The following is an 11,109-nucleotide window of genomic DNA, read 5'->3' as shown; positions in this document are numbered from 1 at the left end:
CTCCTTGGGTTATGCCAGGGAGATCCTCGGTTTTTTGGCCGGGATTTGGAAAGAAAAAGCTCCTTGGGTTATGCCAGGGAGATCCTCGGTTTTTTGGCCGGGATTTGGAAAGAAAAAGCTCCTTGGGTTATGCCAGGGAGATCCTCGGTTTTTTGGCCGGGATTTGGAAAGAAAAAGCTCCACGGTTTTTTGGCCGGGAGATCCTCGGTTTTTTGGCCGGGATATTTAAGGAATGGGATCCTATGCTACCATGATTTGTTTTTCTTTTGGGATTTTCATTTTTATTTCTTTTATTTTTTTTCTTTTCTTTTGTTTTCCTCTTTATATGTTTTCCTTTTTATTTAGCAAAACGCATGAAAGAATTTGGGGGGGAAACTTCCTTTTTGGTCGTTTTCCTGCTGCCAAACTGTTTCAGCGCTTGCGCATTTTATTTCCTTTTGGATTGCACCTGCTTCTTGCATGGTTGCTTTGAATTAGACCTGTTTTCAACAAAGAACAATTTTTTAGTTTGAAACGGTGGTTGGTTTTGTGGCCTTGATCATCTCAATTGCTTGATCCCGGCCCCATTTCCGTTGAGAACTTTGCTGCTTTGAGGATGAATCTCTTTTCAAGCCGACCGGGTTCAACTCTCAGGACTTCATTATGACTCGCCCGTGCGGGCTCTGGCCTTTTCACTTTATTCTGCCCTTGCCTTTGATTTTCTTTCTTTTCCCAATGTCTTTGCTTCGAAAGCATCAACCACTATGGTCAGTCGGGATTGGCCTGACGCACTCGCTGAGGCTGGGTATTTTCTTCGACTCTGACCAGGCGGAGCCCTGTGAAACCGGTCCTGCCACCTTTTCTTTGTAATTGTTACGGAATCAGAGTTAAACCGAAAGGGATTCAAAGAACAGTATGCAAAAGGCAAACATATGATTTTAAAGAGAAGCGTCCCTTTCGGGGGGAAAAGAAGGACTTATCTGGGGTGTGCATGCCGGCTTCAAATGAACATGACATGCTTCTTGGACTGGACGCCCGACCCACACAAACTTTCCAGCTTCCATTGTTCCACATTTCAAAACCAGGGAACCTTGCTAGGACTCTTTCAGTGATGAGATGTCTTCTTTTCGGCCGACAACGCCCTTTGCGGGTTTTCGCCAATCGACCTCTCTCATTTCTCTTCTCACCGTCGCCCGATAGTACTCTTTGCGAGTTTTCACTACGCGGACTCTCTCATTTTCATTTTCTCTACTCACCATCGCCTTATGGTGCCCGAAGGTTTTCACCAATAAGACTCTCTCATTTTATTTCTCTCCATTTGAATTGTGTCAGATTCCAACAACGACGTTTTCCACTTCCATGCCTTTGTCAATTGATCGGAAGGACTTGGACAAGGTTTTGGGGTAAAAAGGATTTTGGGCGGAACTACAACTTGGAACCATTTCGGTGGATTCATGGCCGAACCATTATATCTTCTACCCTAGTTTCATCTTTTGGGGAAATTGGGATTTTTGTTTTGGTGTGACTGAACCCAGAGAGAGGCTGCCTACGTATCCTTTCGGAATCAAGTCAAACGTAGTTCAGGACAAAACATTTGGTTTTGTTGTTTTTGTTTTCTTTTCTTTTCTTTTTTTTTCTTTTTCCCTTTTTCTTTTCTTTTCTGTTTTTTTTCTTTTTTCTTTTCTTTTTCTTTTCCTTTTCTTTCTTTTCTTCTTCTTTTCCGCTGGTACTTCCGGGTTCCAAAGAGGGTAGCCAAAGAAGCATAACCGGCTCAAAGGTTTTACGAAGGGTTGATAGTATTTGGGTAGCGAGAAGGAAAGCCTTCGTCATCTCAATTGCATAAAAGCCATCATCGCAGGAGGCCTAGACATAGTACCTTTTGACTGCATCTGCATTGACTGCTGTTTCAGGGTCATTTCCTTCGATGTCTCCCAGATACAGTGCTCCACTTGGCAATATCTTTCGGATTATGTATGGACCTTTCCAATTAGGGGCAAACTTTCCTTTTGCTTCCTGGTGATGAGGGAGAATGCGTCTGAGTACAAGCTGTCCCACCTCAAAATTCCCGGGACGCACTTTCTTGTTATAAGCGCGGGCCATTATTTGTTGGTATAACTGCCCGTGACAAACTGCGGCCATCCGTTTTTCATCAATTAATGACAATTGCTCTAGTCGGGTCTTAACCCACTCACTGTCCTCAATCTCCGCTTCAACAATTATCCGGAGTGAAGGAATTTCTACTTCTGCAGGTATGACAGCTTCAGTACCGTAAACCAACAAGTACGGTGTCGCTCCAATTGATGTACGCACTGTGGTACGATACCCAAGTAATGCGAAAGGTAGCTTTTCATGCCATTGCCTGGAGCTTTGAATCATCTTTCTCAAAATCTTCTTGATATTCTTATTTGCTTCTTCAACAGCACCGTTGGCTTTTGGCCAATAAGGAGTAGAGTTTCTATGCGTTATCTTGAATTGTTCACATACCTCTCCCATCAGAAGACTCTTCAAATTTGCAGCATTGTCGGTAATGATAGTTGCAGGAATGCCAAAGCGGCAAATGAGATTGGAGTGCACAAAGTCTACCACGTTCTTGATGACCGACTTGAGAGTGATGGCCTCAACCCATTTTGTGAAATAGTCAATTGCCACCACTATAAATCTATGCCCATTCGAAGCTTTTGGCTCGATCGGCCCAATGACATCCATACCCCAAGCAACAAATGGCCAAGGTGCTGACATCGGATGGAGTTCTGTTGGAGGTGCATGAATCAAATCACCGTGCACCTGACATTGATGGTATTTTCGAACAAAGCTGAAACAGTCCTTTTCCATAGTTATCCAGTAATACCCTGCTCGCAGAATTTTCTTTGCCAGCACATAACCATTCATATGAGGTCCGCATACTCCTGCGTGCACTTCATGCATAATTCTTCCGGCTTCCTCGGCATCAACACATCTTAGCAGGTTGAGGTCCGGGGTCCTTTTATACAAAACATCACCGCTTAAGAAGAAACTGCTCGCATGCCGTCTAATGGTTCTCTTCTGATCTCCAGTGGCTTGCTCGGGGTATTCTTGTGTTTTCAGAAATCTCTTGATATCATGATACCAAAGCTGAATGCTGGGTTCCGCCTCGACCGCATTATAATACCCGTGCTTTTCTTTGATTTGAATCTCTAGAGGGTCAATATGGGCATTGCCTGGGTAAGGCAGCATTGAAGCTAGAGTGGCAAGTGCATCGGCTAGTTCATTGTGACACCGAGGGATATACCTGAACTCCATCGACTTGAAATGCTTGGTGAGATCTTCTACATGCTGTCGATAGGGGATGAGCTTAGCATCTCGAGTCTCCCACACTCCTTTGGCTTGCCGTATAATCAAATCAGAGTCCCCCATGATTAATAAATCCTCAACATCTTGGTCAATTGCCATATTCATGCCCATGATACAGGCTTCGTACTCAGCCGCATTGTTTGTGCAAAAGAATCGGAGCCTTGCTATAGCTGGGTAGTGCTGACCATTGGGTGATATCAAGATTGCCCCAATGCCTACGCCTCTTGCATTTACTGCTCCGTCAAAGAACATTTTCCAAGCACGAGTGTCCTCAGAGATAGCTTCCACTGAATTCACCTCCTCATCTGGGAAATATGTGCTCAATGGTTGGTATTCCTCGTCAACCGGGTTTTCAGCCAAATGATCTGCCAACGCCTGGGCCTTCATTGCCGTGCGAGTAACATAGACTATGTCAAATTCAGTAAGCAAGATTTGCCATTTTGCCAGTCTCCCAGTGGGCATCGATTTCTGGAATATGTACTTTAAAGGATCCAACCTGGTTATTAGATAGGTGGTGTGGGCTTGAAGATAGTGCCTCAACTTTTGAGCGACCCATGTCAGAGCGCAACATGTTCTTTCCAACAAAGTGTATTTGGCCTCATAGCTGGTGAACTTCTTGCTCAGATAGTAAATTGCCTGCTCTTTTCTTCCGGTTATATCATGCTGCCCAAGAGCACAGCCAAAAGAATTTTCCAACACTGTCAGATACAAGAAGAGAGGTCGCCCATGCCCCGGTGGGACCAATACTGGAGGATTTGACAAATATTCCTCGATTTTGTCGAAGGCCTCTTGACATTCGAATGTCCATTTGATTGCTGCATCTTTCTTCAACAGTTGAATATGGGCTCACAAGTGGTAGTCAGTTGAGCGATGAACCGACTGATATAGTTTAACCTGCCCAATAAGCTCATCACATCCTTCTTAGTTCTTGGAGGAGGTAAATCTCGAATGGCCTTTATCTTTGCTGGATCTAACTCAATACCTCTCCTGCTGACTATGAAACCCAGGAGCTTGCCTGATGGGACTCCGAAGGCACATTTAGCTGGATTCAACTTCAGATCATACTTGCGCAGCCGTTCGAAGAATTTTCTCCAATCTCGCACGTGGTCACTCTGAGTTCGGGATTTAATGATTACATCATCCACATACACCTCTATTTCTTGATGCATCATATCGTGGAAAATGGTAGTCATGGCTCTCATGTAGGTTGCCCTAGTATTCTTCAGCCCAAATGGCATGACCCGATAACAGTAGGTACCCCAGGGTGTAGTGAAAGCTGTCTTCTCGGCATCTTCTTCATCCATCAACACCTGATGATATCCTGCGTAACAATCCACGAAGGACTGTATTTCATGTTTGGCGCAGTAATCAACAAGGATGTGAATGTTAGGCAACGGGAAATTGTCTTTGGGACTTGCCCTATTCAAATCTCGGTAGTCCACACACACCCGGGTTTTCCCGTCTTTCTTTGGCACTGGAACCACATTGGCTAGCCATGTAGTGTATCAGATCACTCGGATTACCCCCGCCTTCAGCTGTTTTGTGATTTCTTCTTTGATCTTATCACTGATATCAGTTTTAAACTTTCTTTGCTTTTGCTGTACTGGAGGACAATCGGGGTAAATTGGGAATTTGTGCACCACCAGATCCATACTCAGTCCTGGCATATCGTCATACGACCAAGCAAACACATTTTTAATTCAAACAGGAGTTGGATTATTGCATCTCGGGATTGCTCATCTGTGTGAATGCTTATTTTGGTTTCCCTTATTTCTTCGGCAGTTCCCAAATTAACCGGTTTAGTGTCATTCAGATTTGGCTTAGGTTTGTTCTCAAATTGTTCCAATTCTCGGCTTATTTCCCTAAAAGCCTCTTCTTCATCATATTCCGGTTCTTGATTCATTATTTCATAATTAGACAGCGTGTTTGAGTCTGGGCATGAAGTCCTCAAGCATGTCATGTTTTTTAAAGCCGCATTATTGTAACTGAAAAGAAAAGATGAAAAGGGAAAAATAACAAAATTAGAAAGAATAAAGAAAAAATGGACGATGAAATATTGATTTCATTTCTTGGAATTGGAAAGATAACAGGGTTTACATTCAGGAATTTAAAGACAAGAAACTAAAAGGAACATCCGAGTTACACCCTGAAATAACTCGGGATGCAGAAAAGGTGACAGGGCTAGTCTACCGGGACTCTCGCCTGATCGGGAATGGCGTAGCCTTCCAGTTTTGGAGTTTAGCATCTGGTCCCATATAGAGCACCTCAGCTGTGCTAGTCCCTTCCCCTGGTTGAGCCATGTTGGTTTCATAAAGCATTTGTCTCATAGCTCCACATATATCTTCGATTTCCTCGGCTGTGAACACCTCATCGTCCTCTTCTTTGCCATACTTGGGCTTGACAAAAGTATCATAGAGATGTGGCAATGGTTGTGGCAGAACCCATCCCTCATTCTTTCTTTCCTCGGCCCATTTCTCATCATCTGGAATAGGGTGGAAGCCTATCCCGAAAAACTTTTCTGCTGTGGATAGAGTTACCGGCTCAGATATTCCTTGTAAAGCTTTTCCCAACCCTTTTCCTGGCTTGAAACCGTGTCTAATCATTTCTCTGGCCACCATGATTGAAGCATTAGACAGGAAAGGCTGAGGACAAGGATTTCCCTCCTCGTGCAGATCTGCTACCATAATTTCAAAGGCTTGATAAACAATATGCTCACTTCCTTCCCTCGCCTCCAAGCATGGGATAGATGGGTCACGATAAATAGACTACTCGTCTTCTCCGTGGACCACGATTTCCTGATCTTCATACTCGAATCTTACCATTTGGTGGAGGGTAGAGGGCACGGCTCCCGCAGCATGTATCCAAGGCCTTCCCAGAAGAAAATTGTAAGATGTATCCATGTCCAACACCTGGAAGGTTACCTCGAACTCCACCGGACCTATGGTCAATATCAAATCAATTTCACCGATGGTATCCCTCTTAACACCATCAAAAGCTCTCACACAAACATTATTCGGACAAATCCTTCCTGTCCCGATTTCCATCCTTTGCAATGTGGAGAGTGGGCAAATGTCAACCCCCGAGCCTCCATCCACCATGACTCACTTGACATAATAACCTTCACACTTGACAGTCAGATGCAAGGCTTTGTTGTGAGCTGCGCCTTTCGGAGGCAAGTCATTTTTACTAAAAGAGAGTTGATTGATGGCGAAGAACCTTTCTGCCATCCTTTCGAGCTGTTCGACTGAAGTTTTAATTGGCACGTCCGCCTCATTCAAAGTTTTCATCAAGATCTTCTGATGTTCGGAGGATTTCGTCACCAATGATTGCAAGGACACCTGTTCAGGATATTTCCTTAATTGATCCACTGTTTCATAATCAGGCATCTTCATTTTCTGGAAGAAGGCTTCTTCTTCCTCAGCACTCACTGGCTTCTTGGACGGAAAGCGCTTTCGAGCGGCATTGTTTACCTCCTGTACATTCGAATATTTCTCAATAGAGGTTTTCCCTGGAAGTTCCCCCGAAATTTCTTTGCCCTTGTATGTAACCACTGTTTGCTGATAGTTCCATGGCACTGCAGAGGGGTCTGTCATTGGCTTCTGTGGTACGCGTCCAATAACCACTGGCTCATTCAGCCGAGGCGGTTTAATTGTCCCCCGTACCACATAAGCTCCTTTTGGTACATATATTTGCGTTTCCCTTTTTACTTCAAACTTCCTTGGAGCACTGACAACTAATGGTTTTTCTTGGCGGCCTCGCGAAACATAGAGAATTCCATTCTTAGTAGGTTCCGTTTCTTCTTTTGTCTCAGGTTTCTTCTCAGGCTCAGCTTTGACACTTTTATTTTTCTTCTCCCCTTTCTCTTGCTTCGGGGGTACCTTGGGTTTCTTTTCTGCGTCGGCAATAGCGATTATAGCTTTTAATGCTGGATCAAATTCTCTATCTTCACAGATCATCCCGATTACCGGCCCGTTGTTATGAGCGGGCAATGGATTATTGGTCGCATTCGGGGCTTCTTCATCCCTCAACACTATTTTCCCTTGTTCGATCAAATCTTCCACAGCTTTCTTCAATGTCCAGCAGTTATCAGTACTATGCCATTCAGCTCCTGAATGGTAGGCACAATGGACCCCTCGTTGATAAGCTGGAGATTCCGGGTTCTGCCTGTTTTGGGGAATAGGCTACAGCAGATTCATCTGGACGAGTTTCGGGAACAGACTGGAGTAAGGTTCACCAATCGGCGTAAAATTTGGTCGTCTGGGTGGTTCCCGAGGGCGGAAGTTATTTTGCGATAGTCGGGGATTATATTGGTTCTGGTGAGGAGGTTGATTTCTTTGGAATGGAGGTGGATTTCGGTTAGCTTGTGGTTGCGGTCGGGCGAAGGGTTGAGCATTCATGACCGCATAAGGTGGAGGAGCATAAGCCATATCAGTATGAGGATAGTAGTGTTGAGGGGTTCTTTCAGAGAACACCGATTTAGGAGCCCGGTATCTTCTTCCTCCCGATGCTGCCATCACTGTTTCTTCTTTCTTTTTGCCTTTGGCCATTCCTCCAGACCCGCCTTGGATGGCTTGGGAGGTTGCTCTTATGGCTGACTGGCTCAAGATTCTACCCGTTTTTAGCCCATTCTCTACCATCTCTCCGATTTTTATTGCCTCTGCGAATGGTTTGACCATGGCGGACATCATATTCTGAAAATAGTCTACTTATTGGGCTTGAAGGAAAACAGTGACCATCTCTACCTCATCCATCGGAGGCTTCACTCTTGACGCCTGTTCACGCCACTTAATTGCATATTCACGGAAACTTTCTGAAGGCTTTTTCTTTAGATTCGCCAAGGAGTTCCTGTCTGGCGCGATGTCTATGTTGTACTGAAATTGTCGAACAAAATCTCGGGCCAGATCGTCCCAAATATGCCAACGCGAGACATCTTAGTCCATATACCACTCTGAAGCAATGCCAATTAAGCTTTCCCCGAAATATGCCATCAACAATTCTTTTTTGCCACCGGCTCCACGTAACTGATTGCAATACTTCTTCAGGTGAGCAATGGGGTCCCCGTGTCCGTCATATTTCTCAAATTTTGGTGTTTTGAACCCTGACGGCAAGTGTACATGCGGGAACATACATAGGTCTGTATAGGAGACACTCTTTTGCCCACTCAAGCCTTGCATATTTTTCAAGCTCTACTCGAGGCTTCTCATTCTCTTTGCCATCTCATCCTGCTCTGGGGCTTTGGGGGTTTTGTCCTGCCCTGGTGTAAGCTCGTATGGTGGGGGCTGAGAGTAATTATATGTGGGATATTGAGGAGGATCCACTGGAAAGACAGGGTTTTGGAAGGTGAAAGCTGAGGGATCAAAGGCAGGCCTTGGTAGTGAAGGTTGTGTTGTAGCAGGGCATGGTGGAGCAGTGAAGATGTTAGGAGCTGCTCCTGCTGGAAACACCTGGGGGCGGACCTCAGAAGGTGTTCCGACGAAGTGAGCGGTCATGGTAGGCTGTCCCAAAGGAGTATGAGGGTGGCTGATAGGGACAGTAGTAGCACCTCCAGATCTAGGGAATAACTCTGGGAATGGTGCTTGGAGGTTCCTTTCCGTTGTTCCAAGCATCCCACATTTCCATCAATCGCAGGCGCAAGATCCGATTTTCTTCAGCTGTAAAAGATTCAGAGGCCGGGACCCCCGAGATGGGGCTGTCTTCGGGTATGGGGATTGCAGGCAGAGTCATTTCAGACGACATCTCTGTATTTCCTTTGGATCTGGTGAAATATGTGAGGCCAGCTTACCACAAACCAACCACTGTTTCTAAAAAGCTCAGCTGGAATATGACACCAACAACGGTTAGTTTTGAAACAAATAACAGATAGGTAACCGCACATTGGAGTGTGATGCACCTATACAGTTAAATGAATATCTACATGTTTGCTTCGGTTGCATGCGTCATCCCGGCTTTTCTCTTGTTCCCTTCGCTTTTCTTTCTCTTTTTGTTTTATTCTCTTTTTCTTTTCCCTCTGTTTTCATTTTCTGCTTTTCCCTTTTCTTTGCCACGGTCTTTCTCTCTATGCCTTTTCTCTTTTTGCGTTTTTTTCTCTCTTATTTTCTCTTTTTGCGTTTCTTTCTCTCTTGTTTTTCTTTTATTTCCTTCCCTCGTATTTTTTTTTTCTTAGGGCTACGGTCGAATCCTATGGAGATTGCCTACGTATGATGACCCCGCATGAATCAGACCAAGCGTAGTTCTTGCAAATAAGGTAAATAAACTAACTCTTTTTTTTTGAATTTTTGAAAGAAATGCTTTAGAAGGGAAATGGGAAATATTTTGATTTTGATTTTTGATTTTGATTTTTCTTTTTAATTTTTGAAAGAAAGACTTCTACCTTTTCGTTTTATTGAAACTTTGGGAATTTTAGAAGTAAAAAGAAATATATTTGTTTGAATTTTCATTTATTTTCTAAACACGAAAGAAAAATATTTTTTTTGGATTTTGAAAGTTGCCTCTTAATTTTCGGAAGAGGGACTTTTATGCAAAATGTTTTGGATTTTGAGCAAAATATTTTCGGACACAATTTTCAAAATTTGTATTTTTTATATTTTTTATTTATGGAAGAAAGACATCTAAGGAGTATTTTAATGATTTATTTTGACCAAAAAGAAAAAGTGGCTATTTTTCAAAAATGTTATTTAAGCAAACAAAGATTCGGTTTTGCATATACAGCCTTTCAGCACTTCGGGAAAGAAGATTTTAAGGCTGTGCCCGCTAACCATTGAAAATGACCCAAGGTGGTTGTTCTTGCAAAAACAGCCTTCCGGCGTCCTTTGGAGGACATTCGGCTTATTTTAGAACAAGAATGGCATCACCCGACTTATTTTGACAAAAATTAAGATTTTGATATTTTTTGGCTATTTTTTGCAAAAGGGAGATTGGACCCGATGAGGGTTGCCTACGTATCTCACATCCGGTGAGAATCAAACCAGCGTAGTTCGGTCAAAATTAGGAATTGAGTAAACTAACTCCCCCTTTTTCTTCTTTTTATAAAACGCAGACCATGAAAGCTTTAAGACCAAAGAAAAATATTTTGAATTTTTTTGAATTTTTTTTTTTTGGAATTTTCTAAAAAAAATGCTTTAAAAGAAGAAAGGGAATTTTTTTTTTGGATTTTTGATTTTGATTTTGTTTTTGAATGAAAGACTTCTAAAAATTCATTTGCTTTTGATTTGAACTTTGGGAATTTTAAAAGTAAAAAAGAAAATATTTTTGTTCGAATTTCCATTCGTTTTCTCTTTTTCTAAAGAAGAAAGAAAATATTTTTGGATCTTGAAAGTTTCCTCTTAATTTTCGAAAGAGGGACTTTTTAAGAAAATATTTTGGATTTCTGAGTTTTTATTTATTTACAAAAGCACTTCGAAAGAAAAGCAAAAATATTTTTGGACTTCAATTTTTCAAAATTTTATGGACATTTACAAAAGAAAGACATCTAAAGAGTATTTTTGGATTTTTTTGCTTCTGATTTTTTGGATTTTTGGAAAAATACTTCAAAATGAAGGAAACCTATATTTTCGGATTGTGATTTTTATTGATTGTTCTTTTTATTCATATGAAAGACATTAGAAAGAAGGAAACCATTTTTGAGTTTAAAAAAAACTTCCTTTTTTTGAATTTTCAAAGGAAAGATTTCTAAAGAAAGAACTAAAAGAAAATATTTTTGGATTTTTTGAAAATTGGGGTCGGAACCGATGAGGTTTGCCTACGTATCCCACATCCGGTGAGAATCAGACCCGCGTAGCTCGGTCAGATTTGCCAAAATCA

Source organism: Nicotiana attenuata, unplaced genomic scaffold, assembly GCF_001879085.1.
Source record: "Nicotiana attenuata strain UT unplaced genomic scaffold, NIATTr2, whole genome shotgun sequence".
Classification (NCBI taxonomy): Eukaryota; Viridiplantae; Streptophyta; class Magnoliopsida; order Solanales; family Solanaceae; genus Nicotiana; species Nicotiana attenuata.
Note: the sequence above shows the minus strand (reverse complement) of the source record.